The sequence below is a fragment of the Phalangium opilio genome, unplaced genomic scaffold (assembly GCF_054372755.1).
Source record: "Phalangium opilio isolate 3A_F unplaced genomic scaffold, DU_Popi_V2 ptg000026l_1, whole genome shotgun sequence".
In the NCBI taxonomy this organism is placed as follows: domain Eukaryota; kingdom Metazoa; phylum Arthropoda; class Arachnida; order Opiliones; family Phalangiidae; genus Phalangium; species Phalangium opilio.
The window spans coordinates 1,225,407-1,250,710 of NW_028324157.1; the positions used below are offsets into that span (position 1 = coordinate 1,225,407).

Below are 25,304 nucleotides of genomic sequence, written 5' to 3' on the forward strand. Positions count from 1 at the left end.
CATTGCGCCACGGAAGCTTATAAACGAAATGGTCGTCTGGTATTGTAGAAAAACTTTGACTTTTACGTTACTTATAAAACTTCAAAACAACGCAACCGGGTGGGCTCGAACCACCAACCTTTCGGTTAACAGCCTAACGCGCTATCCATTGCGCCACGGAAGCTTAGAAATTAAATGGTCGTCTGGTATTGTGGAAAAACTTTGACTTTTACGTTACTTATAAAACTTCAAAACAACGCTCCCGGTTGGGCTCGAACCACCAACCTTTCGGTTAACAGCCGAACGCGCTAACCATTGCACCACGGAAGCTTAGAAATTAAATGGTCGTCTGGTATTGTGGAAAAACTTTGACTTTTACGTTTGTTTAAAACTTCAAAACAACACTCCCGGGTGGGCTCGAACCACCAACCTTTCGGTTAACAGCCGAACGCGCTAACCATTGCGCCACGGAAGCTTAGAAATTAAATGGTCGTCTGGTATTGTGGAAAAACTTTGACTTTTACGTTACTTATAAAACTTCAAAACAACGCTCCCGGGTGGGCTCGAACCACCAACCTTTCGGTTAACAGCCGTACGCGCTAACCATTGCACCACGGAAGCTTAGAAATTAGATGGTCGTCTGGTATTGTGGAAAAAATTTGACTTTTAGGTTTGTTTAAAACTTTAAAACAACGCTCCCGGGTGAGCTCGAACCAACAACCTTACGGTTAACAGCCGTACGAGCTAACCATTGCACCACGGAAGCTTAGAAATTAAATGGTCGTCTGGTATTGTGGAAAACCTGACTTTTACGTTACTTATAAAACTTCAAAACAACGCTCCCGGGTGGGCTCGAACCACCAACCTTTCGGTTAACAGCCGAACGCGCTAACCATTGCGCCACGGAAGCTTATAAATGAAATGGTCGTCTGGTATTGTAGAAAAACTTTGACTTTTACGTTACTTATAAAACTTCAAAACAACGCATCCGGGTGGGCTCGAACCACCAACCTTTCGGTTAACAGCCGAACGCGCTAACCATTGCACCACGGAAGCTTAGAAATTAAATGGTCGTCTGGTATTGTGGAAAAACCTTGACTTTTACGTTACTTATAAAACTTCAAAACAACACTCCCGGGTGGGCTCGAACCACCAACCTTTCGGTTAACAGCCGAACGCGCTAACCATTGCACCACGGAAGCTTTGAAATTAAATGGTCGTCTGGTATTGTGGAAAATCTTTGACTTTTACGTTTGTTTAAAACTTCAAAACAACGCTCCCGGGTGTGCTCGAACCACCAACCTTTCGGTTAACAGCCGAACGCGCTAACCATTGCACCACGGAAGCTTAGAAAATAAATGGTCGTCTGGTATTGTGGAAAAACTTTGACTTTTACGTTACTTATAAAACTTAAAAACAACGCTCCCGGGTGGGCTCGAACCACCAACCTTTCGGTTAACCGCCGAACGCGCTAACCATTGCGCCACGGAAGCTTAGAAATTAAATGGTCGTCTGGTATTGTGGAAAAACTTTGAATATTTTTTTGTTACTTATAAAACTTCAAAACAACGCTCCCGGGTGGGCTCGAACCACCAACCCTACGGTTAACAGCCGTACGCGCTAACCATTGCACCACGGAAGCTTAGAAAGTAAATGGTCGTCTGGTATTGTGGAAAAACTTTGACTTTTACGTTACTTATAAAACTTCAAAACAACGCTCCCGGGTGGGCTCGAACCAGCAACCTTTCGGTTAACAGCCGAACGCGCTAACCATTGCACCACGGAAGCTTAGAAATTATATGGTCGTCTTCTATTTTGGAAAAACCTTGACTTTTACGTTACTTATAAAACTTGAAAACAATGCTCCCGGGTGGGCTCGAACCACCAACCTTTCGGTTAACAGCCGAACGCGCTAACCATTGCACCACGGAAGCTTAGAAGATAAATGGTCGTCTGGTATTGTGGAAAAACTTTGACTTTTACGTTACTTATAAAACTTCAAAACAACGCTCCCGGGTGGGCTCGAACCACCAACCTTTCGGTTAACAACCTAACGCGCTAACCATTACGCCACGGAAGCTTATAAATGAAATGGTCGTCTGGTATTGTAGAAAAACTTTGACTTTTACGTTACTTATAAAACTTCAAAACAACGCATCCGGGTGGGCTCGAACCACCAACCTTTCGGTTAACAGCCTAACGCGCTAACCATTGCGCCACGGAAGCTTAGAAATGAAATGGTCGTCTGGTATTGTGGAAAAACTTTGACTTTTACGTTACTTATAAAACTTCAAAAAAACGCTCCCGGTTGGGCTCGAACCACCAACCTTTCGGTTAACAGCCGAACGCGCTAACCATTGCACCACGGAAGCTTAGAAATTAAATGGTCGTCTGGTATTGTGGAAAAACTTTGACTTTTACCTTTGTTTAAAACTTCAAAACAACGCTCCCGGGTGGGCTCGAACCACCAACCTTTCGGTTAACAGCCGAACGCGCTAACCATTGCACCACGGAAGCTTAGAAATTAAATGGTCGTCTGGTATTGTGGAAAAACTTTGACTTTTACGTTACTTATAAAACTTCAAAACAACGCTCCCGGGTGGGCTCGAACCACCAACCTTTCGGTTAACAGCCGTACGAGCTAACCATTGCACCACGGAAGCTTAGAAATTAAATGGTCGTCTGGTATTGTGGAAAAACTTTGACTTTTAGGTTTGTTTAAAACTTCAAAACAACGCTCCCGGGTGGGCTCGAACCAACAACCTTTCGGTTAACAGCCGAACGCGCTAACCATTGCGCCACGGAAGCTTAGAAATTAAATGGTCGTCTGGTATTGTTGAAAAACTTTGACTTTTACGTTACTTATAAAACTTCAAAACAACGCTCCCGGGTGGGCTCGAACCACCAACCTTTCGGTTAACAGCCGAACGCGCTAACCATTACGCCACGGAAGCTAAAAAATTCAATGGTCGTCAGGTATTGTGGAAAAACTTTGAATATTTTTTTGTTACTTATAAAACTTCAAAACAACGCTCCCGGGTGGGCTCGAACCACCAACCTTACGGTTAACAGCCGTACGCGCTAACCATTGCACCACGGAAGCTTAGAAATTAAATGGTCGTCTGGTATTGTGGAAAAACTTTGACTTTTACGTTACTTATAAAACTTCAAAAAAACGCTCCCGGTTGGGCTCGAACCACCAACCTTTCGGTTAACAGCCGAACGCGCTAACCATTGCACCACGGAAGCTTAGAAATTAAATGGTCGTCTGGTATTGTGGAAAAACTTTGACTTTTACCTTTGTTTAAAACTTCAAAACAACGCTCCCGGGTGGGCTCGAACCACCAACCTTTCGGTTAACAGCCGAACGCGCTAACCATTGCACCACGGAAGCTTAGAAATTAAATGGTCGTCTGGTATTGTGGAAAAACTTTGACTTTTACGTTACTTATAAAACTTCAAAACAACGCTCCCGGGTGGGCTCGAACCACCAACCTTTCGGTTAACAGCCGTACGCGCAAACCATTGCACCACGGAAGCTTAGAAATTAAATGGTCGTCTGGTATTGTGGAAAAACTTTGACTTTTAGGTTTGTTTAAAACTTCAAAACAACGCTCCCGGGTGGGCTCGAACCAACAACCTTTCGGTTAACAGCCGAACGCGCTAACCATTGCGCCACGGAAGCTTAGAAATTAAATGGTCGTCTGGTATTGTTGAAAAACTTTGACTTTTACGTTACTTATAAAACTTCAAAACAACGCTCCCGGGTGGGCTCGAACCACCAACCTTTCGGTTAACAGCCTAACGCGCTAACCATTACGCCACGGAAGCTTATAAATGAAATGGTCGTCTGGTATTGTAGAAAAACTTTGACTTTTACGTTACTTATAAAACTTCAAAAAAACGCTCCCGGTTGGGCTCGAACCACCAACCTTTCGGTTAACAGCCGAACGCGCTAACCATTGCACCACGGAAGCTTAGAAATTAAATGGTCGTCTGGTATTGTGGAAAAACTTTGACTTTTACCTTTGTTTAAAACTTCAAAACAACGCTCCCGGGTGGGCTCGAACCACCAACCTTTCGGTTAACAGCCGAACGCGCTAACCATTGCACCACGGAAGCTTAGAAATTAAATGGTCGTCTGGTATTGTGGAAAAACTTTGACTTTTACGTTACTTATAAAACTTCAAAACAACGCTCCCGGGTGGGCTCGAACCACCAACCTTTCGGTTAACAGCCGTACGAGCTAACCATTGCACCACGGAAGCTTAGAAATTAAATGGTCGTCTGGTATTGTGGAAAAACTTTGACTTTTAGGTTTGTTTAAAACTTCAAAACAACGCTCCCGGGTGGGCTCGAACCAACAACCTTTCGGTTAACAGCCGAACGCGCTAACCATTGCGCCACGGAAGCTTAGAAATTAAATGGTCGTCTGGTATTGTTGAAAAACTTTGACTTTTACGTTACTTATAAAACTTCAAAACAACGCTCCCGGGTGGGCTCGAACCACCAACCTTTCGGTTAACAGCCGAACGCGCTAACCATTACGCCACGGAAGCTAAAAAATTCAATGGTCGTCAGGTATTGTGGAAAAACTTTGAATATTTTTTTGTTACTTATAAAACTTCAAAACAACGCTCCCGGGTGGGCTCGAACCACCAACCTTACGGTTAACTGCCGTACGCGCTAACCATTGCACCACGGAAGCTTAGAAATTAAATGGTCGTCTGGTATTGTGGAAAAACTTTGACTTTTACGTTACTTATAAAACTTCAAAAAAACGCTCCCGGTTGGGCTCGAACCACCAACCTTTCGGTTAACAGCCGAACGCGCTAACCATTGCACCACGGAAGCTTAGAAATTAAATGGTCGTCTGGTATTGTGGAAAAACTTTGACTTTTACCTTTGTTTAAAACTTCAAAACAACGCTCCCGGGTGGGCTCGAACCACCAACCTTTCGGTTAACAGCCGAACGCGCTAACCATTGCACCACGGAAGCTTAGAAATTAAATGGTCGTCTGGTATTGTGGAAAAACTTTGACTTTTACGTTACTTATAAAACTTCAAAACAACGCTCCCGGGTGGGCTCGAACCACCAACCTTTCGGTTAACAGCCGTACGCGCAAACCATTGCACCACGGAAGCTTAGAAATTAAATGGTCGTCTGGTATTGTGGAAAAACTTTGACTTTTAGGTTTGTTTAAAACTTCAAAACAACGCTCCCGGGTGGGCTCGAACCAACAACCTTTCGGTTAACAGCCGAACGCGCTAACCATTGCGCCACGGAAGCTTAGAAATTAAATGGTCGTCTGGTATTGTTGAAAAACTTTGACTTTTACGTTACTTATAAAACTTCAAAACAACGCTCCCGGGTGGGCTCGAACCACCAACCTTTCGGTTAACAGCCGAACGCGCTAACCATTACGCCACGGAAGCTAAAAAATTCAATGGTCGTCAGGTATTGTGGAAAAACTTTGAATATTTTTTTGTTACTTATAAAACTTCAAAACAACGCTCCCGGGTGGGCTCGAACCACCAACCTTACGGTTAACAGCCGTACGCACTAACCATTGCACCACGGAAGCTTAGAAATTAAATGGTCGTCTGGTATTGTGGAAAAACTTTGACTTTTACGTTACTTATAAAACTTCAAAACAACGCTCCCGGGTGGGCTCGAACCACCAACCTTTCGGTTAACAGCCTAACGCGCTAACCATTGCGCCACGGAAGCTTATAAATGAAATGGTCGTCTGGTATTGTAGAAAAACTTTGACTTTTACGTTACTTATAAAACTTCAAAACAACGCATTCGGGTGGGCTCGAACCACCAACCTTTCGGTTAACAGCCTAACGCGCTAACCATTGCGCCACGGAAGCTTAGAAATTAAATGGTCGTCTGGTATTGTGGAAAAACCTTGACTTTTACGTTACTTATAAAACTTCAAAACAACGCTCCCGGGTGGGCTCGAACCACCAACCTTTCGGTTAACAGCCGAACGCGCTAACCATTGCACCACGGAAGCTTTGAAATTAAATGGTCGTCTGGTATTGTGGAAAATCTTTGACTTTTACGTTTGTTTAAAACTTCAAAACAACGCTCCCGGGTGTGCTCGAACCACCAACCTTTCGGTTAACAGCCGAACGCGCTAACCATTGCACCACGGAAGCTTAGAAAATAAATGGTCGTCTGGTATTGTGGAAAAACTTTGACTTTTACGTTACTTATAAAACTTAAAAACAACGCTCCCGGGTGGGCTCGAACCACCAACCTTTCGGTTAACCGCCGAACGCGCAAACCATTGCGCCACGGAAGCTTAGAAATTAAATGGTCGTCTGGTATTGTGGAAAAACTTTGAATATTTTTTTGTTACTTATAAAACTTCAAAACAACGCTCCCGGGTGGGCTCGAACCACCAACCTTACGGTTAACAGCCGTACGCGCTAACCATTGCACCACGAAAGCTTTGAAATTAAATGGTCGTCTGGTATTGTGGAAAATCTTTGACTTTTACGTTTGTTTAAAACTTCAAAACAACGCTCCCGGGTGGGCTCGAACCACCAACCTTTCGGTTAACAGCCGAACGCGCTAACCATTGCACCACGGAAGCTCAGAAATGAGATGGTCGTCTGGTATTGTGGAAAAACTTTGACTTTCAGGTTTGTTTAAAACTTCAAAACAACGCTCCCGGGTGGGCTCGAACCACCAACCTTTCGGTTAACCGCCGAACGCGCTAACCATTGCGCCACGGAAGCTTAGAAATTAAATGGTCGTCTGGTATTGTGGAAAAACTTTGAATATTTTTTTGTTACTTATAAAACTTCAAAACAACGCTCCCGGGGGGGCTCGAACCACCAACCTTACGGTTAACAGCCGTACGCGCTAACCATTGCACCACGGAAGCTTAGAAATTAAATGGTCGTCTGGTATTGTGGAAAAACTTTGACTTTTACGTTACTTATAAAACTTCAAAACAACGCTCCCGGGTGGGCTCGAACCACCAACCTTTCGGTTAACAGCCGTACGCGCTAACCATTGCACCACGGAAGCTTAGAAATTAGATGGTCGTCTGGTATTGTGGAAAAACTTTGACTTTTAGGTTTGTTTAAAACTTTAAAACAACGCTCCCGGGTGGGCTCGAACCAACAACCTTTCGGTTAACAGCCGAACGCGCTAACCATTGCGCCACGGAAGCTTAGAAATTAAATGGTCGTCTGGTATTGTGGAAAAACTTTGACTTTTACGTTACTTATAAAACTTCAAAACAACGCTCCCGGGTGGGCTCGAACCACCAACCTTACGGTTAACAGCCGTACGCGCTAACCATTGCACCACGGAAGCTTAGAAATTAAATGGTCGTCTGGTATTGTGGAAAAACTTTGAATATTTTTTTGTTACTTATAAAACTTCAAAACAACGCTCCCGGGTGGGCTCGAACCACCAACCTTACGGTTAACAGCCGTACGAGCTAACCATTGCACCACGGAAGCTTAGAAATTAAATGGTCGTCAGGTATTGTGGAAAAACTTTGACTTTTACGTTACTTATAAAACTTCAAAACAACGCTCCCGGGTGGGCTCGAACCACCAACCTTTCGGTTAACAGCCGAACGCGCTAACCATTGCACCACGGAAGCTTAGAAATTAAATGGTCGTCTGGTATTGTGGAAAAACTTTGACTTTTACGTTACTTATAAAACTTCAAAACAACGCTCCCGGGTGGGCTCGAACCACCAACCTTTCGGTTAACAGCCGTACGCGCTAACCATTGCACCACGGAAGCTTAGAAATTAAATGGTCGTCTGGTATTGTGGAAAAACTTTGACTTTTACGTTACTTATAAAACTTCAAAACAACGCTCCCGGGTGGGCTCGAACCACCAACCTTTCGGTTAACAGCCGTACGCGCTAACCATTGCACCACGGAAGCTTAGAAATTAGATGGTCGTCTGGTATTGTGGAAAAACTTTGACTTTTAGGTTTGTTTAAAACTTTAAAACAACGCTCCCGGGTGGGCTCGAACCAACAACCTTTCGGTTAACAGCCGAACGCGCTAACCATTGCGCCACGGAAGCTTAGAAATTAAATGGTCGTCTGGTATTGTGGAAAAACTTTGACTTTTACGTTACTTATAAAACTTCAAAACAACGCTCCCGGGTGGGCTCGAACCACCAACCTTACGGTTAACAGCCGTACGCGCTAACCATTGCACCACGGAAGCTTAGAAATTAAATGGTCGTCTGGTATTGTGGAAAAACTTTGACTTTTACGTTACTTATAAAACTTCAAAACAATGCTCCCGGGTGGGCTCGAACCACCAACCTTTCGGTTAACAGCCGAACGCGCTAACCATTGCACCACGGAAGCTTAGAAATTAAATGGTCGTCTGGTATAGTGGAAAAACTTTGACTTTTACGTTTGTTTAAAACTTCAAAACAACGCTCCCGTGTGTGCTCGAACCACCAACCTTTCGGTTAACAGCCTAACGCGCTAACCATTGCGCCACGGAAGCTTAGAAATTAAATGGTCGTCTGGTATTGTGGAAAAACTTTGACTTTTACGTTACTTATAAAACTTCAAAACAACGCTCCCGGGTGGGCTCGAACCACCAACCTTTCGGTTAAAAGCCGAACGCGCTAACCATTGCACCACGGAAGCTTAGAAAGTAAATGGTCGTCTGGTATTGTGGAAAAACTTTGACTTTTACGTTACTTATAAAACTTAAATACAACGCTCTCGGGTGGGCTCGAACCACCAACCTTTCGGTTAACAGCCGAACGCGCTAACCATTGCACCACGGAAGCTTAGAAATTAAATGGTCGTCTGGTATTGTGGAAAAACTTTGACTTTTACGTTACTTATAAAACTTCAAAACAACGCTCCCGGGTGGGCTCGAACCACCAACCTTTCGGTTAACAGCCGTACGCGCAAACCATTGCACCACGGAAGCTTAGAAATTAAATGGTCGTCTGGTATTGTGGAAAAACTTTGACTTTTAGGTTTGTTTAAAACTTCAAAACAACGCTCCCGGGTGGGCTCGAACCAACAACCTTTCGGTTAACAGCCGAACGCGCTAACCATTGCGCCACGGAAGCTTAGAAATTAAATGGTCGTCTGGTATTGTTGAAAAACTTTGACTTTTACGTTACTTATAAAACTTCAAAACAACGCTCCCGGGTGGGCTCGAACCACCAACCTTTCGGTTAACAGCCGAACGCGCTAACCATTACGCCACGGAAGCTAAAAAATTAAATGGTCGTCAGGTATTGTGGAAAAACTTTGAATATTTTTTTGTTACTTATAAAACTTCAAAACAACGCTCCCGGGTGGGCTCGAACCACCAACCTTACGGTTAACAGCCGTACGCACTAACCATTGCACCACGGAAGCTTAGAAATTAAATGGTCGTCTGGTATTGTGGAAAAACTTTGACTTTTACGTTACTTATAAAACTTCAAAACAACGCTCCCGGGTGGGCTCGAACCACCAACCTTTCGGTTAACAGCCTAACGCGCTAACCATTGCGCCACGGAAGCTTATAAATGAAATGGTCGTCTGGTATTGTAGAAAAACTTTGACTTTTACGTTACTTATAAAACTTCAAAACAACGCATTCGGGTGGGCTCGAACCACCAACCTTTCGGTTAACAGCCTAACGCGCTAACCATTGCGCCACGGAAGCTTAGAAATTAAATGGTCGTCTGGTATTGTGGAAAAACCTTGACTTTTACGTTACTTATAAAACTTCAAAACAACGCTCCCGGGTGGGCTCGAACCACCAACCTTTCGGTTAACAGCCGAACGCGCTAACCATTGCACCACGGAAGCTTTGAAATTAAATGGTCGTCTGGTATTGTGGAAAATCTTTGACTTTTACGTTTGTTTAAAACTTCAAAACAACGCTCCCGGGTGTGCTCGAACCACCAACCTTTCGGTTAACAGCCGAACGCGCTAACCATTGCACCACGGAAGCTTAGAAAATAAATGGTCGTCTGGTATTGTGGAAAAACTTTGACTTTTACGTTACTTATAAAACTTAAAAACAACGCTCCCGGGTGGGCTCGAACCACCAACCTTTCGGTTAACCGCCGAACGCGCAAACCATTGCGCCACGGAAGCTTAGAAATTAAATGGTCGTCTGGTATTGTGGAAAAACTTTGAATATTTTTTTGTTACTTATAAAACTTCAAAACAACGCTCCCGGGTGGGCTCGAACCACCAACCTTACGGTTAACAGCCGTACGCGCTAACCATTGCACCACGAAAGCTTTGAAATTAAATGGTCGTCTGGTATTGTGGAAAATCTTTGACTTTTACGTTTGTTTAAAACTTCAAAACAACGCTCCCGGGTGGGCTCGAACCACCAACCTTTCGGTTAACAGCCGAACGCGCTAACCATTGCACCACGGAAGCTCAGAAATGAGATGGTCGTCTGGTATTGTGGAAAAACTTTGACTTTCAGGTTTGTTTAAAACTTCAAAACAACGCTCCCGGGTGGGCTCGAACCACCAACCTTTCGGTTAACCGCCGAACGCGCTAACCATTGCGCCACGGAAGCTTAGAAATTAAATGGTCGTCTGGTATTGTGGAAAAACTTTGAATATTTTTTTGTTACTTATAAAACTTCAAAACAACGCTCCCGGGGGGGCTCGAACCACCAACCTTACGGTTAACAGCCGTACGCGCTAACCATTGCACCACGGAAGCTTAGAAATTAAATGGTCGTCTGGTATTGTGGAAAAACTTTGACTTTTACGTTACTTATAAAACTTCAAAACAACGCTCCCGGGTGGGCTCGAACCACCAACCTTTCGGTTAACAGCCGTACGCGCTAACCATTGCACCACGGAAGCTTAGAAATTAGATGGTCGTCTGGTATTGTGGAAAAACTTTGACTTTTAGGTTTGTTTAAAACTTTAAAACAACGCTCCCGGGTGGGCTCGAACCAACAACCTTTCGGTTAACAGCCGAACGCGCTAACCATTGCGCCACGGAAGCTTAGAAATTAAATGGTCGTCTGGTATTGTGGAAAAACTTTGACTTTTACGTTACTTATAAAACTTCAAAACAACGCTCCCGGGTGGGCTCGAACCACCAACCTTACGGTTAACAGCCGTACGCGCTAACCATTGCACCACGGAAGCTTAGAAATTAAATGGTCGTCTGGTATTGTGGAAAAACTTTGAATATTTTTTTGTTACTTACAAAACTTCAAAACAACGCTCCCGGGTGGGCTCGAACCACCAACCTTACGGTTAACAGCCGTACGAGCTAACCATTGCACCACGGAAGCTTAGAAATTAAATGGTCGTCAGGTATTGTGGAAAAACTTTGACTTTTACGTTACTTATAAAACTTCAAAACAACGCTCCCGGGTGGGCTCGAACCACCAACCTTTCGGTTAACAGCCGAACGCGCTAACCATTGCACCACGGAAGCTTAGAAATTAAATGGTCGTCTGGTATTGTGGAAAAACTTTGACTTTTACGTTACTTATAAAACTTCAAAACAACGCTCCCGGGTGGGCTCGAACCACCAACCTTTCGGTTAACAGCCGTACGCGCTAACCATTGCACCACGGAAGCTTAGAAATTAAATGGTCGTCTGGTATTGTGGAAAAACTTTGACTTTTACGTTACTTATAAAACTTCAAAACAACGCTCCCGGGTGGGCTCGAACCACCAACCTTTCGGTTAACAGCCGTACGCGCTAACCATTGCACCACGGAAGCTTAGAAATTAGATGGTCGTCTGGTATTGTGGAAAAACTTTGACTTTTAGGTTTGTTTAAAACTTTAAAACAACGCTCCCGGGTGGGCTCGAACCAACAACCTTTCGGTTAACAGCCGAACGCGCTAACCATTGCGCCACGGAAGCTTAGAAATTAAATGGTCGTCTGGTATTGTGGAAAAACTTTGACTTTTACGTTACTTATAAAACTTCAAAACAACGCTCCCGGGTGGGCTCGAACCACCAACCTTACGGTTAACAGCCGTACGCGCTAACCATTGCACCACGGAAGCTTAGAAATTAAATGGTCGTCTGGTATTGTGGAAAAACTTTGACTTTTACGTTACTTATAAAACTTCAAAACAATGCTCCCGGGTGGGCTCGAACCACCAACCTTTCGGTTAACAGCCGAACGCGCTAACCATTGCACCACGGAAGCTTAGAAATTAAATGGTCGTCTGGTATAGTGGAAAAACTTTGACTTTTACGTTTGTTTAAAACTTCAAAACAACGCTCCCGTGTGTGCTCGAACCACCAACCTTTCGGTTAACAGCCTAACGCGCTAACCATTGCGCCACGGAAGCTTAGAAATTAAATGGTCGTCTGGTATTGTGGAAAAACTTTGACTTTTACGTTACTTATAAAACTTCAAAACAACGCTCCCGGGTGGGCTCGAACCACCAACCTTTCGGTTAAAAGCCGAACGCGCTAACCATTGCACCACGGAAGCTTAGAAAGTAAATGGTCGTCTGGTATTGTGGAAAAACTTTGACTTTTACGTTACTTATAAAACTTAAATACAACGCTCTCGGGTGGGCTCGAACCACCAACCTTTCGGTTAACAGCCGAACGCGCTAACCATTGCACCACGGAAGCTTAGAAATTAAATGGTCGTCTGGTATTGTGGAAAAACTTTGACTTTTACGTTACTTATAAAACTTCAAAACAACGCTCCCGGGTGGGCTCGAACCACCAACCTTTCGGTTAACAGCCGTACGCGCTAACCATTGCACCACGGAAGCTTAGAAATTAAATGGTCGTCTGGTATTGTGGAAAAACTTTGACTTTTAGGTTTGTTTAAAACTTCAAAACAACGCTCCCGGGTGGGCTCGAACCAACAACCTTTCGGTTAACAGCCGAACGCGCTAACCATTGCGCCACGGAAGCTTAGAAATTAAATGGTCGTCTGGTATTGTTGAAAAACTTTGACTTTTACGTTACTTATAAAACTTCAAAACAACGCTCCCGGGTGGGCTCGAACCAACAACCTTTCGGTTAACAGCCGAACGCGCTAACCATTACGCCACGGAAGCTAAAAAATTAAATGGTCGTCAGGTATTGTGGAAAAACTTTGAATATTTTTTTGTTACTTATAAAACTTCAAAACAACGCTCCCGGGTGGGCTCGAACCACCAACCTTACGGTTAACAGCCGTACGCGCTAACCATTGCACCACGGAAGCTTAGAAATTAAATGGTCGTCTGGTATTGTGGAAAAACTTTGAATATTTTTTTGTTACTTATAAAACTTCAAAACAACGCTCCCGGGTGGGCTCGAACCACCAACCTTACGGTTAACAGCCGTACGAGCTAACCATTGCACCACGGAAGCTTAGAAATTAAATGGTCGTCAGGTATTGTTGAAAAACTTTGACTTTTACGTTACTTATAAAACTTCAAAACAACGCTCCCGGGTGGGCTCGAACCACCAACCTTTCGGTTAACAGCCGAACGCGCTAACCATTACGCCACGGAAGCTAAAAAATTCAATGGTCGTCAGGTATTGTGGAAAAACTTTGAATATTTTTTTGTTACTTATAAAACTTCAAAACAACGCTCCCGGGTGGGCTCGAACCACCAACCTTACGGTTAACAGCCGTACGCACTAACCATTGCACCACGGAAGCTTAGAAATTAAATGGTCGTCTGGTATTGTGGAAAAACTTTGACTTTTACGTTACTTATAAAACTTCAAAACAACGCTCCCGGGTGGGCTCGAACCACCAACCTTTCGGTTAACAGCCTAACGCGCTAACCATTGCGCCACGGAAGCTTATAAATGAAATGGTCGTCTGGTATTGTAGAAAAACTTTGACTTTTACGTTACTTATAAAACTTCAAAACAACGCATTCGGGTGGGCTCGAACCACCAACCTTTCGGTTAACAGCCTAACGCGCTAACCATTGCGCCACGGAAGCTTAGAAATTAAATGGTCGTCTGGTATTGTGGAAAAACCTTGACTTTTACGTTACTTATAAAACTTCAAAACAACGCTCCCGGGTGGGCTCGAACCACCAACCTTTCGGTTAACAGCCGAACGCGCTAACCATTGCACCACGGAAGCTTTGAAATTAAATGGTCGTCTGGTATTGTGGAAAATCTTTGACTTTTACGTTTGTTTAAAACTTCAAAACAACGCTCCCGGGTGTGCTCGAACCACCAACCTTTCGGTTAACAGCCGAACGCGCTAACCATTGCACCACGGAAGCTTAGAAAATAAATGGTCGTCTGGTATTGTGGAAAAACTTTGACTTTTACGTTACTTATAAAACTTAAAAACAACGCTCCCGGGTGGGCTCGAACCACCAACCTTTCGGTTAACCGCCGAACGCGCAAACCATTGCGCCACGGAAGCTTAGAAATTAAATGGTCGTCTGGTATTGTGGAAAAACTTTGAATATTTTTTTGTTACTTATAAAACTTCAAAACAACGCTCCCGGGTGGGCTCGAACCACCAACCTTACGGTTAACAGCCGTACGCGCTAACCATTGCACCACGAAAGCTTTGAAATTAAATGGTCGTCTGGTATTGTGGAAAATCTTTGACTTTTACGTTTGTTTAAAACTTCAAAACAACGCTCCCGGGTGGGCTCGAACCACCAACCTTTCGGTTAACAGCCGAACGCGCTAACCATTGCACCACGGAAGCTCAGAAATGAGATGGTCGTCTGGTATTGTGGAAAAACTTTGACTTTCAGGTTTGTTTAAAACTTCAAAACAACGCTCCCGGGTGGGCTCGAACCACCAACCTTTCGGTTAACCGCCGAACGCGCTAACCATTGCGCCACGGAAGCTTAGAAATTAAATGGTCGTCTGGTATTGTGGAAAAACTTTGAATATTTTTTTGTTACTTATAAAACTTCAAAACAACGCTCCCGGGGGGGCTCGAACCACCAACCTTACGGTTAACAGCCGTACGCGCTAACCATTGCACCACGGAAGCTTAGAAATTAAATGGTCGTCTGGTATTGTGGAAAAACTTTGACTTTTACGTTACTTATAAAACTTCAAAACAACGCTCCCGGGTGGGCTCGAACCACCAACCTTTCGGTTAACAGCCGTACGCGCTAACCATTGCACCACGGAAGCTTAGAAATTAGATGGTCGTCTGGTATTGTGGAAAAACTTTGACTTTTAGGTTTGTTTAAAACTTTAAAACAACGCTCCCGGGTGGGCTCGAACCAACAACCTTTCGGTTAACAGCCGAACGCGCTAACCATTGCGCCACGGAAGCTTAGAAATTAAATGGTCGTCTGGTATTGTGGAAAAACTTTGACTTTTACGTTACTTATAAAACTTCAAAACAACGCTCCCGGGTGGGCTCGAACCACCAACCTTACGGTTAACAGCCGTACGCGCTAACCATTGCACCACGGAAGCTTAGAAATTAAATGGTCGTCTGGTATTGTGGAAAAACTTTGAATATTTTTTTGTTACTTATAAAACTTCAAAACAACGCTCCCGGGTGGGCTCGAACCACCAACCTTACGGTTAACAGCCGTACGAGCTAACCATTGCACCACGGAAGCTTAGAAATTAAATGGTCGTCAGGTATTGTGGAAAAACTTTGACTTTTACGTTACTTATAAAACTTCAAAACAACGCTCCCGGGTGGGCTCGAACCACCAACCTTTCGGTTAACAGCCGTACGCGCTAACCATTGCACCACGGAAGCTTAGAAATTAAATGGTCGTCTGGTATTGTGGAAAAACTTTGAATATTTTTTTGTTACTTATAAAACTTCAAAACAACGCTCCCGGGTGGGCTCGAACCACCAACCTTACGGTTAACAGCCGTACGAGCTAACCATTGCACCACGGAAGCTTAGAAATTAAATGGTCGTCAGGTATTGTTGAAAAACTTTGACTTTTACGTTACTTATAAAACTTCAAAACAACGCTCCCGGGTGGGCTCGAACCACCAACCTTTCGGTTAACAGCCGAACGCGCTAACCATTACGCCACGGAAGCTAAAAAATTCAATGGTCGTCAGGTATTGTGGAAAAACTTTGAATATTTTTTTGTTACTTATAAAACTTCAAAACAACGCTCCCGGGTGGGCTCGAACCACCAACCTTACGGTTAACAGCCGTACGCACTAACCATTGCACCACGGAAGCTTAGAAATTAAATGGTCGTCTGGTATTGTGGAAAAACTTTGACTTTTACGTTACTTATAAAACTTCAAAACAACGCTCCCGGGTGGGCTCGAACCACCAACCTTTCGGTTAACAGCCTAACGCGCTAACCATTGCGCCACGGAAGCTTATAAATGAAATGGTCGTCTGGTATTGTAGAAAAACTTTGACTTTTACGTTACTTATAAAACTTCAAAACAACGCATTCGGGTGGGCTCGAACCACCAACCTTTCGGTTAACAGCCTAACGCGCTAACCATTGCGCCACGGAAGCTTAGAAATTAAATGGTCGTCTGGTATTGTGGAAAAACCTTGACTTTTACGTTACTTATAAAACTTCAAAACAACGCTCCCGGGTGGGCTCGAACCACCAACCTTTCGGTTAACAGCCGAACGCGCTAACCATTGCACCACGGAAGCTTTGAAATTAAATGGTCGTCTGGTATTGTGGAAAATCTTTGACTTTTACGTTTGTTTAAAACTTCAAAACAACGCTCCCGGGTGTGCTCGAACCACCAACCTTTCGGTTAACAGCCGAACGCGCTAACCATTGCACCACGGAAGCTTAGAAAATAAATGGTCGTCTGGTATTGTGGAAAAACTTTGACTTTTACGTTACTTATAAAACTTAAAAACAACGCTCCCGGGTGGGCTCGAACCACCAACCTTTCGGTTAACCGCCGAACGCGCAAACCATTGCGCCACGGAAGCTTAGAAATTAAATGGTCGTCTGGTATTGTGGAAAAACTTTGAATATTTTTTTGTTACTTATAAAACTTCAAAACAACGCTCCCGGGTGGGCTCGAACCACCAACCTTACGGTTAACAGCCGTACGCGCTAACCATTGCACCACGAAAGCTTTGAAATTAAATGGTCGTCTGGTATTGTGGAAAATCTTTGACTTTTACGTTTGTTTAAAACTTCAAAACAACGCTCCCGGGTGGGCTCGAACCACCAACCTTTCGGTTAACAGCCGAACGCGCTAACCATTGCACCACGGAAGCTCAGAAATGAGATGGTCGTCTGGTATTGTGGAAAAACTTTGACTTTCAGGTTTGTTTAAAACTTCAAAACAACGCTCCCGGGTGGGCTCGAACCACCAACCTTTCGGTTAACCGCCGAACGCGCTAACCATTGCGCCACGGAAGCTTAGAAATTAAATGGTCGTCTGGTATTGTGGAAAAACTTTGAATATTTTTTTGTTACTTATAAAACTTCAAAACAACGCTCCCGGGGGGGCTCGAACCACCAACCTTACGGTTAACAGCCGTACGCGCTAACCATTGCACCACGGAAGCTTAGAAATTAAATGGTCGTCTGGTATTGTGGAAAAACTTTGACTTTTACGTTACTTATAAAACTTCAAAACAACGCTCCCGGGTGGGCTCGAACCACCAACCTTTCGGTTAACAGCCGTACGCGCTAACCATTGCACCACGGAAGCTTAGAAATTAGATGGTCGTCTGGTATTGTGGAAAAACTTTGACTTTTAGGTTTGTTTAAAACTTTAAAACAACGCTCCCGGGTGGGCTCGAACCAACAACCTTTCGGTTAACAGCCGAACGCGCTAACCATTGCGCCACGGAAGCTTAGAAATTAAATGGTCGTCTGGTATTGTGGAAAAACTTTGACTTTTACGTTACTTATAAAACTTCAAAACAACGCTCCCGGGTGGGCTCGAACCACCAACCTTACGGTTAACAGCCGTACGCGCTAACCATTGCACCACGGAAGCTTAGAAATTAAATGGTCGTCTGGTATTGTGGAAAAACTTTGAATATTTTTTTGTTACTTATAAAACTTCAAAACAACGCTCCCGGGTGGGCTCGAACCACCAACCTTACGGTTAACAGCCGTACGAGCTAACCATTGCACCACGGAAGCTTAGAAATTAAATGGTCGTCAGGTATTGTGGAAAAACTTTGACTTTTACGTTACTTATAAAACTTCAAAACAACGCTCCCGGGTGGGCTCGAACCACCAACCTTTCGGTTAACAGCCGAACGCGCTAACCATTGCACCACGGAAGCTTAGAAATTAAATGGTCGTCTGGTATTGTGGAAAAACTTTGACTTTTACGTTACTTATAAAACTTCAAAACAACGCTCCCGGGTGGGCTCGAACCACCAACCTTTCGGTTAACAGCCGTACGCGCTAACCATTGCACCACGGAAGCTTAGAAATTAAATGGTCGTCTGGTATTGTGGAAAAACTTTGACTTTTACGTTACTTATAAAACTTCAAAACAACGCTCCCGGGTGGGCTCGAACCACCAACCTTTCGGTTAACAGCCGTACGCGCTAACCATTGCACCACGGAAGCTTAGAAATTAGATGGTCGTCTGGTATTGTGGAAAAACTTTGACTTTTAGGTTTGTTTAAAACTTTAAAACAACGCTCCCGGGTGGGCTCGAACCAACAACCTTTCGGTTAACAGCCGAACGCGCTAACCATTGCGCCACGGAAGCTTAGAAATTAAATGGTCGTCTGGTATTGTGGAAAAACTTTGACTTTTACGTTACTTATAAAACTTCAAAACAACGCTCCCGGGTGGGCTCGAACCACCAACCTTACGGTTAACAGCCGTACGCGCTAACCATTGCACCACGGAAGCTTAGAAATTAAATGGTCGTCTGGTATTGTGGAAAAACTTTGACTTTTACGTTACTTATAAAACTTCAAAACAATGCTCCCGGGTGGGCTCGAACCACCAACCTTTCGGTTAACAGCCGAACGCGCTAACCATTGCACCACGGAAGCTTAGAAATTAAATGGTCGTCTGGTATAGTGGAAAAACTTTGACTTTTACGTTTGTTTAAAACTTCAAAACAACGCTCCCGTGTGTGCTCGAACCACCAACCTTTCGGTTAACAGCCTAACGCGCTAACCATTGCGCCACGGAAGCTTAGAAATTAAATGGTCGTCTGGTATTGTGGAAAAACTTTGACTTTTACGTTACTTATAAAACTTCAAAACAACGCTCCCGGGTGGGCTCGAACCACCAACCTTTCGGTTAAAAGCCGAACGCGCTAACCATTGCACCACGGAAGCTTAGAAAGTAAATGGTCGTCTGGTATTGTGGAAAAACTTTGACTTTTACGTTACTTATAAAACTTAAATACAACGCTCTCGGGTGGGCTCGAACCACCAACCTTTCGGTTAACAGCCGAACGCGCTAACCATTGCACCACGGAAGCTTAGAAATTAAATGGTCGTCTGGTATTGTGGAAAAACTTTGACTTTTACGTTACTTATAAAACTTCAAAACAACGCTCCCGGGTGGGCTCGAACCACCAACCTTTCGGTTAACAGCCGTACGCGCTAACCATTGCACCACGGAAGCTTAGAAATTAAATGGTCGTCTGGTATTGTGGAAAAACTTTGACTTTTAGGTTTGTTTAAAACTTCAAAACAACGCTCCCGGGTGGGCTCGAACCAACAACCTTTCGGTTAACAGCCGAACGCGCTAACCATTGCGCCACGGAAGCTTAGAAATTAAATGGTCGTCTGGTATTGTTGAAAAACTTTGACTTTTACGTTACTTATAAAACTTCAAAACAACGCTCCCGGGTGGGCTCGAACCAACAACCTTTCGGTTAACAGCCGAACGCGCTAACCATTACGCCACGGAAGCTAAAAAATTAAATGGTCGTCAGGTATTGTGGAAAAACTTTGAATATTTTTTTGTTACTTATAAAACTTCAAAACAACGCTCCCGGGTGGGCTCGAACCACCAACCTTACGGTTAACAGCCGTACGCGCTAACCATTGCACCACGGAAGCTTAGAAATTAAATGGTCGTCTGGTATTGTGGAAAAACTTTGAATATTTTTTTGTTACTTATAAAACTTCAAAACAACGCTCCCGGGTGGGCTCGAACCACCAACCTTACGGTTAACAGCCGTACGAGCTAACCATTGCACCACGGAAGCTTAGAAATTAAATGGTCGTCAGGTATTGTGGAAAAACTTTGACTTTTACGTTACTTATAAAACTTCAAAACAACGCTCCCGGGTGGGCTCGAACCACCAACCTTTCGGTTAACAGCCGAACGCGCTAACCATTGCACCACGGAAGCTTAGAAATTAAATGGTCGTCTGGTATTGTGGAAAAACTTTGACTTTTACGTTACTTATAAAACTTCAAAACAACGCTCCCGGGTGGGCTCGAACCACCAACCTTTCGGTTAACAGCCGTACGCGCTAACCATTGCACCACGGAAGCTTAGAAATTAAATGGTCGTCTGGTATTGTGGAAAAACTTTGACTTTTACGTTACTTATAAAACTTCAAAACAACGCTCCCGGGTGGGCTCGAACCACCAACCTTTCGGTTAACAGCCGTACGCGCTAACCATTGCACCACGGAAGCTTAGAAATTAGATGGTCGTCTGGTATTGTGGAAAAACTTTGACTTTTAGGTTTGTTTAAAACTTTAAAACAACGCTCCCGGGTGGGCTCGAACCAACAACCTTTCGGTTAACAGCCGAACGCGCTAACCATTGCGCCACGGAAGCTTAGAAATTAAATGGTCGTCTGGTATTGTGGAAAAACTTTGACTTTTACGTTACTTATAAAACTTCAAAACAACGCTCCCGGGTGGGCTCGAACCACCAACCTTACGGTTAACAGCCGTACGCGCTAACCATTGCACCACGGAAGCTTAGAAATTAAATGGTCGTCTGGTATTGTGGAAAAACTTTGACTTTTACGTTACTTATAAAACTTCAAAACAATGCTCCCGGGTGGGCTCGAACCACCAACCTTTCGGTTAACAGCCGAACGCGCTAACCATTGCACCACGGAAGCTTAGAAATTAAATGGTCGTCTGGTATAGTGGAAAAACTTTGACTTTTACGTTTGTTTAAAACTTCAAAACAACGCTCCCGTGTGTGCTCGAACCACCAACCTTTCGGTTAACAGCCTAACGCGCTAACCATTGCGCCACGGAAGCTTAGAAATTAAATGGTCGTCTGGTATTGTGGAAAAACTTTGACTTTTACGTTACTTATAAAACTTCAAAACAACGCTCCCGGGTGGGCTCGAACCACCAACCTTTCGGTTAAAAGCCGAACGCGCTAACCATTGCACCACGGAAGCTTAGAAAGTAAATGGTCGTCTGGTATTGTGGAAAAACTTTGACTTTTACGTTACTTATAAAACTTAAATACAACGCTCTCGGGTGGGCTCGAACCACCAACCTTTCGGTTAACAGCCGAACGCGCTAACCATTGCACCACGGAAGCTTAGAAATTAAATGGTCGTCTGGTATTGTGGAAAAACTTTGACTTTTACGTTACTTATAAAACTTCAAAACAACGCTCCCGGGTGGGCTCGAACCACCAACCTTTCGGTTAACAGCCGTACGCGCTAACCATTGCACCACGGAAGCTTAGAAATTAAATGGTCGTCTGGTATTGTGGAAAAACTTTGACTTTTAGGTTTGTTTAAAACTTCAAAACAACGCTCCCGGGTGGGCTCGAACCAACAACCTTTCGGTTAACAGCCGAACGCGCTAACCATTGCGCCACGGAAGCTTAGAAATTAAATGGTCGTCTGGTATTGTTGAAAAACTTTGACTTTTACGTTACTTATAAAACTTCAAAACAACGCTCCCGGGTGGGCTCGAACCAACAACCTTTCGGTTAACAGCCGAACGCGCTAACCATTACGCCACGGAAGCTAAAAAATTAAATGGTCGTCAGGTATTGTGGAAAAACTTTGAATATTTTTTTGTTACTTATAAAACTTCAAAACAACGCTCCCGGGTGGGCTCGAACCACCAACCTTACGGTTAACAGCCGTACGCGCTAACCATTGCACCACGGAAGCTTAGAAATTAAATGGTCGTCTGGTATTGTGGAAAAACTTTGACTTTTACGTTACTTATAAAACTTCAAAACAACGCTCCCGGGTGGGCTCGAACCACCAACCTTTCGGTTAACAGCCGAACGCGCTAACCATTGCACCACGAAAGCTTTGAAATTAAATGGTCGTCTGGTATTGTGGAAAATCTTTGACTTTTACGTTTGTTTAAAACTTCAAAACAACGCTCCCGGGTGTGCTCGAACCACCAACCTTTCGGTTAACAGCCGAACGCGCTAACCATTGCACCACGGAAGCTTAGAAAATAAATGGTCGTCTGGTATTGTGGAAAAACTTTGGCTTTTACGTTACTTATAAAACTTAAAAACAACGCTCCCGGGTGGGCTCGAACCACCAACCTTTCGGTTAACAGCCGAACGCGCTAACCATTGCGCCACGGAAGCTTAGAAATTAAATGGTCGTCTGGTATTGTGGAAAAACTTTGAATATTTTTTTGTTACTTATAAAACTTCAAAACAACGCTCCCGGGGGGGCTCGAACCACCAACCTTACGGTTAACAGCCGTACGCGCTAACCATTGCACCACGGAAGCTTAGAAATTAAATGGTCGTCTGGTATTGTGGAAAAACTTTGACTTTTACGTTACTTATAAAACTTCAAATCAACGCTCCCGGGTGGGCTCGAACCACCAACCTTTCGGTTAACAGCCTAACGCGCTAACCATTGCGCCACGGAAGCTTATAAATGAAATGGTCGTCTGGTATTGTAGAAAAACTTTGACTTTTACGTTACTTATAAAACTTCAAAACAACGCATCCGGGTGGGCTCGAACCACCAACCTTTCGGTTAACAGCCTAACGCGCTAACCATTGCGCCACGGAAGCTTTGAAATTAAATGGTCGTCTGGTATTGTGGAAAAACCTTGACTTTTACGTTACTTATAAAACTTCAAAACAACGCTCCCGGGTGGGCTCGAACCACCAACCTTTCGGTTAACAGCCGAACGCGCTAACCATTGCACCACGGAAGCTGTGAAATTAAGTGGTCGTCTGGTATTGTGGAAAATCTTTGACTTTTACGTTTGTTTAAAACTTCAAAACAACGCTCCCGGGTGTGCTCGAACCACCAACCTTTCGGTTAACAGCCGAACGCGCTAACCATTGCACCACGGAAGCTTAGAAAATAAATGGTCGTCTGGTATTGTGGAAAAACTTTGACTTTTACGTTACTTATAAAACTTAAAAACAACGCTCCCGGGTGGGCTCGAACCACCAACCTTTCGGTTAACCGCCGAACGCGCTAACCATTGCGCCACGGAAGCTTAGAAATTAAATGGTCGTCTGGTATTGTGGAAAAACTTTGAATATTTTTTTGTTACTTATAAAACTTCAAAACAACGCTCCCGGGTGGGCTCGAACCACCAACCTTACGGTTAACAGCCGTACGCGCTAACCATTGCACCACGGAAGCTTAGAAATTAAATGGTCGTCTGGTATTGTGGAAAAACTTTGACTTTTACGTTACTTATAAAACTTCAAAACAACGCTCCCGGGTGGGCTCGAACCACCAACCTTTCGGTTAACAGCCGAACGCGCTAACCATTGCACCACGAAAGCTTTGAAATTAAATGGTCGTCTGGTATTGTGGAAAATCTTTGACTTTTACGTTTGATTAAAACTTCAAAACAACGCTCCCGGGTGTGCTCGAACCACCAACCTTTCGGTTAACAGCCGAACGCGCTAACCATTGCACCACGGAAGCTTAGAAAATAAATGGTCGTCTGGTATTGTGGAAAAACTTTGGCTTTTACGTTACTTATAAAACTTAAAAACAACGCTCCCGGGTGGGCTCGAACCACCAACCTTTCGGTTAACAGCCGAACGCGCTAACCATTGCGCCACGGAAGCTTAGAAATTAAATGGTCGTCTGGTATTGTGGAAAAACTTTGAATATTTTTTTGTTACTTATAAAACTTCAAAACAACGCTCCCGGGGGAGCTCGAACCACCAACCTTACGGTTAACAGCCGTACGCGCTAACCATTGCACCACGGAAGCTTAGAAATTAAATGGTCGTCTGGTATTGTGGAAAAACTTTGACTTTTACGTTACTAATAAAACTTCAAAACAACGCTCCCGGGTGGGCTCGAACCACCAACCTTTCGGTTAACAGCCGAACGCGCTAACCATTGCACCACGGAAGCTTAGAAATTAGATGGTCGTCTGGTATTGTGGAAAAACTTTGACTTTCAGGTTTGTTTAAAACTTCAAAACAACGCTCCCGGGTGGGCTCGAACCACCAACCTTTCGGTTAACAGCCGAACGCGCTAACCATTGCGCCACGGAAGCTTAGAAATAAAATGGTCGTCTGGTATTGTGGAAAAACTTTGAATATTTTTTTGTTACTTATAAAACTTCAAAACAACGCTCCCGGGGGGGCTCGAACCACCAACCTTACGGTTAACAGCCGTACGCGCTAACCATTGCACCACGGAAGCTTAGAAATTAAATGGTCGTCTGATATTGTGGAAAAACTTTGACTTTCAGGTTTGTTTAAAACTTCAAAACAACGCTCCCGGGTGGGCTCGAACCACCAACCTTTCGGTTAACAGCCGAACGCGCTAACCATTGCGCCACGGAAGCTTAGAAATTAAATGGTCGTCTGGTATTGTGGAAAAACTTTGAATATTTTTTTGTTACTTATAAAACTTCAAAACAACGCTCCCGGGGGGGCTCGAACCACCAACCTTACGGTTAACAGCCGTACGCGCTAACCATTGCACCACGGAAGCTTAGAAATTAAATGGTCGTCTGGTATTGTGGAAAAACTTTGACTTTTACGTTACTTATAAAACTTCAAAACAACGCTCCCGGGTGGGCTCGAACCACCAACCTTTCGGTTAACAGCCGAACGCGCTAACCATTGCACCACGGAAGCTTAGAAATTAAATGGTCGTCTGGTATTGTGGAAAAACTTTGACTTTTACGTTTGTTTAAAACTTCAAAACAACGCTCCCGGGTGGGCTCGAACCTCCAACCTTTCGGTTAACAGCCGAACGCGCTAACCAGTTCGCCACGGAAGCTTAGAAATTAAATGGTCGTCTGGTATTGTGGAAAAACTTTGACTTTTACGTTACTTATAAAACTTCAAAACAACGCTCCCGGGTGGGCTCGAACCACCAACCTTTCGGTTAACAGCCGTACGCGCTAACCATTGCACCACGGAAGCTTGGAAATTAAATGGTCGTCTGGTATTGTGGAAAAACTTTGACTTTTAGGTTTGTTTAAAACTTCAAAACAACGCTCCCGGGTGGGCTAGAACCAACAACCTTTCGGTTAACAGCCGAACGCGCTAACCATT

At 44.0% G+C, this 25,304-nt stretch overlaps 9 non-coding genes across 9 annotated transcripts; all 9 read right to left on the bottom strand.

Annotated features, from left to right (window-relative positions):
* Positions 1 to 816: 816 nt before the first annotated feature.
* On the bottom strand, positions 817 to 889 carry TRNAN-GUU (transfer RNA asparagine (anticodon GUU)). The gene has a single exon. It is a non-coding gene; the product is annotated as a tRNA-Asn (tRNA).
* Positions 890 to 8,560: 7,671 nt separating this feature from the next.
* On the bottom strand, positions 8,561 to 8,633 carry TRNAK-UUU (transfer RNA lysine (anticodon UUU)). The gene has a single exon. It is a non-coding gene; the product is annotated as a tRNA-Lys (tRNA).
* A 3,728-nt stretch (positions 8,634 to 12,361) lies between these two features.
* Positions 12,362 to 12,434, bottom strand: TRNAK-UUU (transfer RNA lysine (anticodon UUU)). Its single transcript has one exon. It is a non-coding gene; the product is annotated as a tRNA-Lys (tRNA).
* A 6,665-nt stretch (positions 12,435 to 19,099) lies between these two features.
* Positions 19,100 to 19,172, bottom strand: TRNAK-UUU (transfer RNA lysine (anticodon UUU)). The gene has a single exon. It is a non-coding gene; the product is annotated as a tRNA-Lys (tRNA).
* A 1,974-nt stretch (positions 19,173 to 21,146) lies between these two features.
* Positions 21,147 to 21,219, bottom strand: TRNAK-UUU (transfer RNA lysine (anticodon UUU)). Its single transcript has one exon. It is a non-coding gene; the product is annotated as a tRNA-Lys (tRNA).
* Positions 21,220 to 22,315: 1,096 nt separating this feature from the next.
* On the bottom strand, positions 22,316 to 22,388 carry TRNAN-GUU (transfer RNA asparagine (anticodon GUU)). Its single transcript has one exon. It is a non-coding gene; the product is annotated as a tRNA-Asn (tRNA).
* Positions 22,389 to 23,779: 1,391 nt separating this feature from the next.
* On the bottom strand, positions 23,780 to 23,852 carry TRNAN-GUU (transfer RNA asparagine (anticodon GUU)). The gene has a single exon. It is a non-coding gene; the product is annotated as a tRNA-Asn (tRNA).
* A 367-nt stretch (positions 23,853 to 24,219) lies between these two features.
* On the bottom strand, positions 24,220 to 24,292 carry TRNAN-GUU (transfer RNA asparagine (anticodon GUU)). Its single transcript has one exon. It is a non-coding gene; the product is annotated as a tRNA-Asn (tRNA).
* A 221-nt stretch (positions 24,293 to 24,513) lies between these two features.
* TRNAN-GUU (transfer RNA asparagine (anticodon GUU)) lies at positions 24,514 to 24,586 on the bottom strand. The gene has a single exon. It is a non-coding gene; the product is annotated as a tRNA-Asn (tRNA).
* Positions 24,587 to 25,304: the final 718 nt, after the last annotated feature.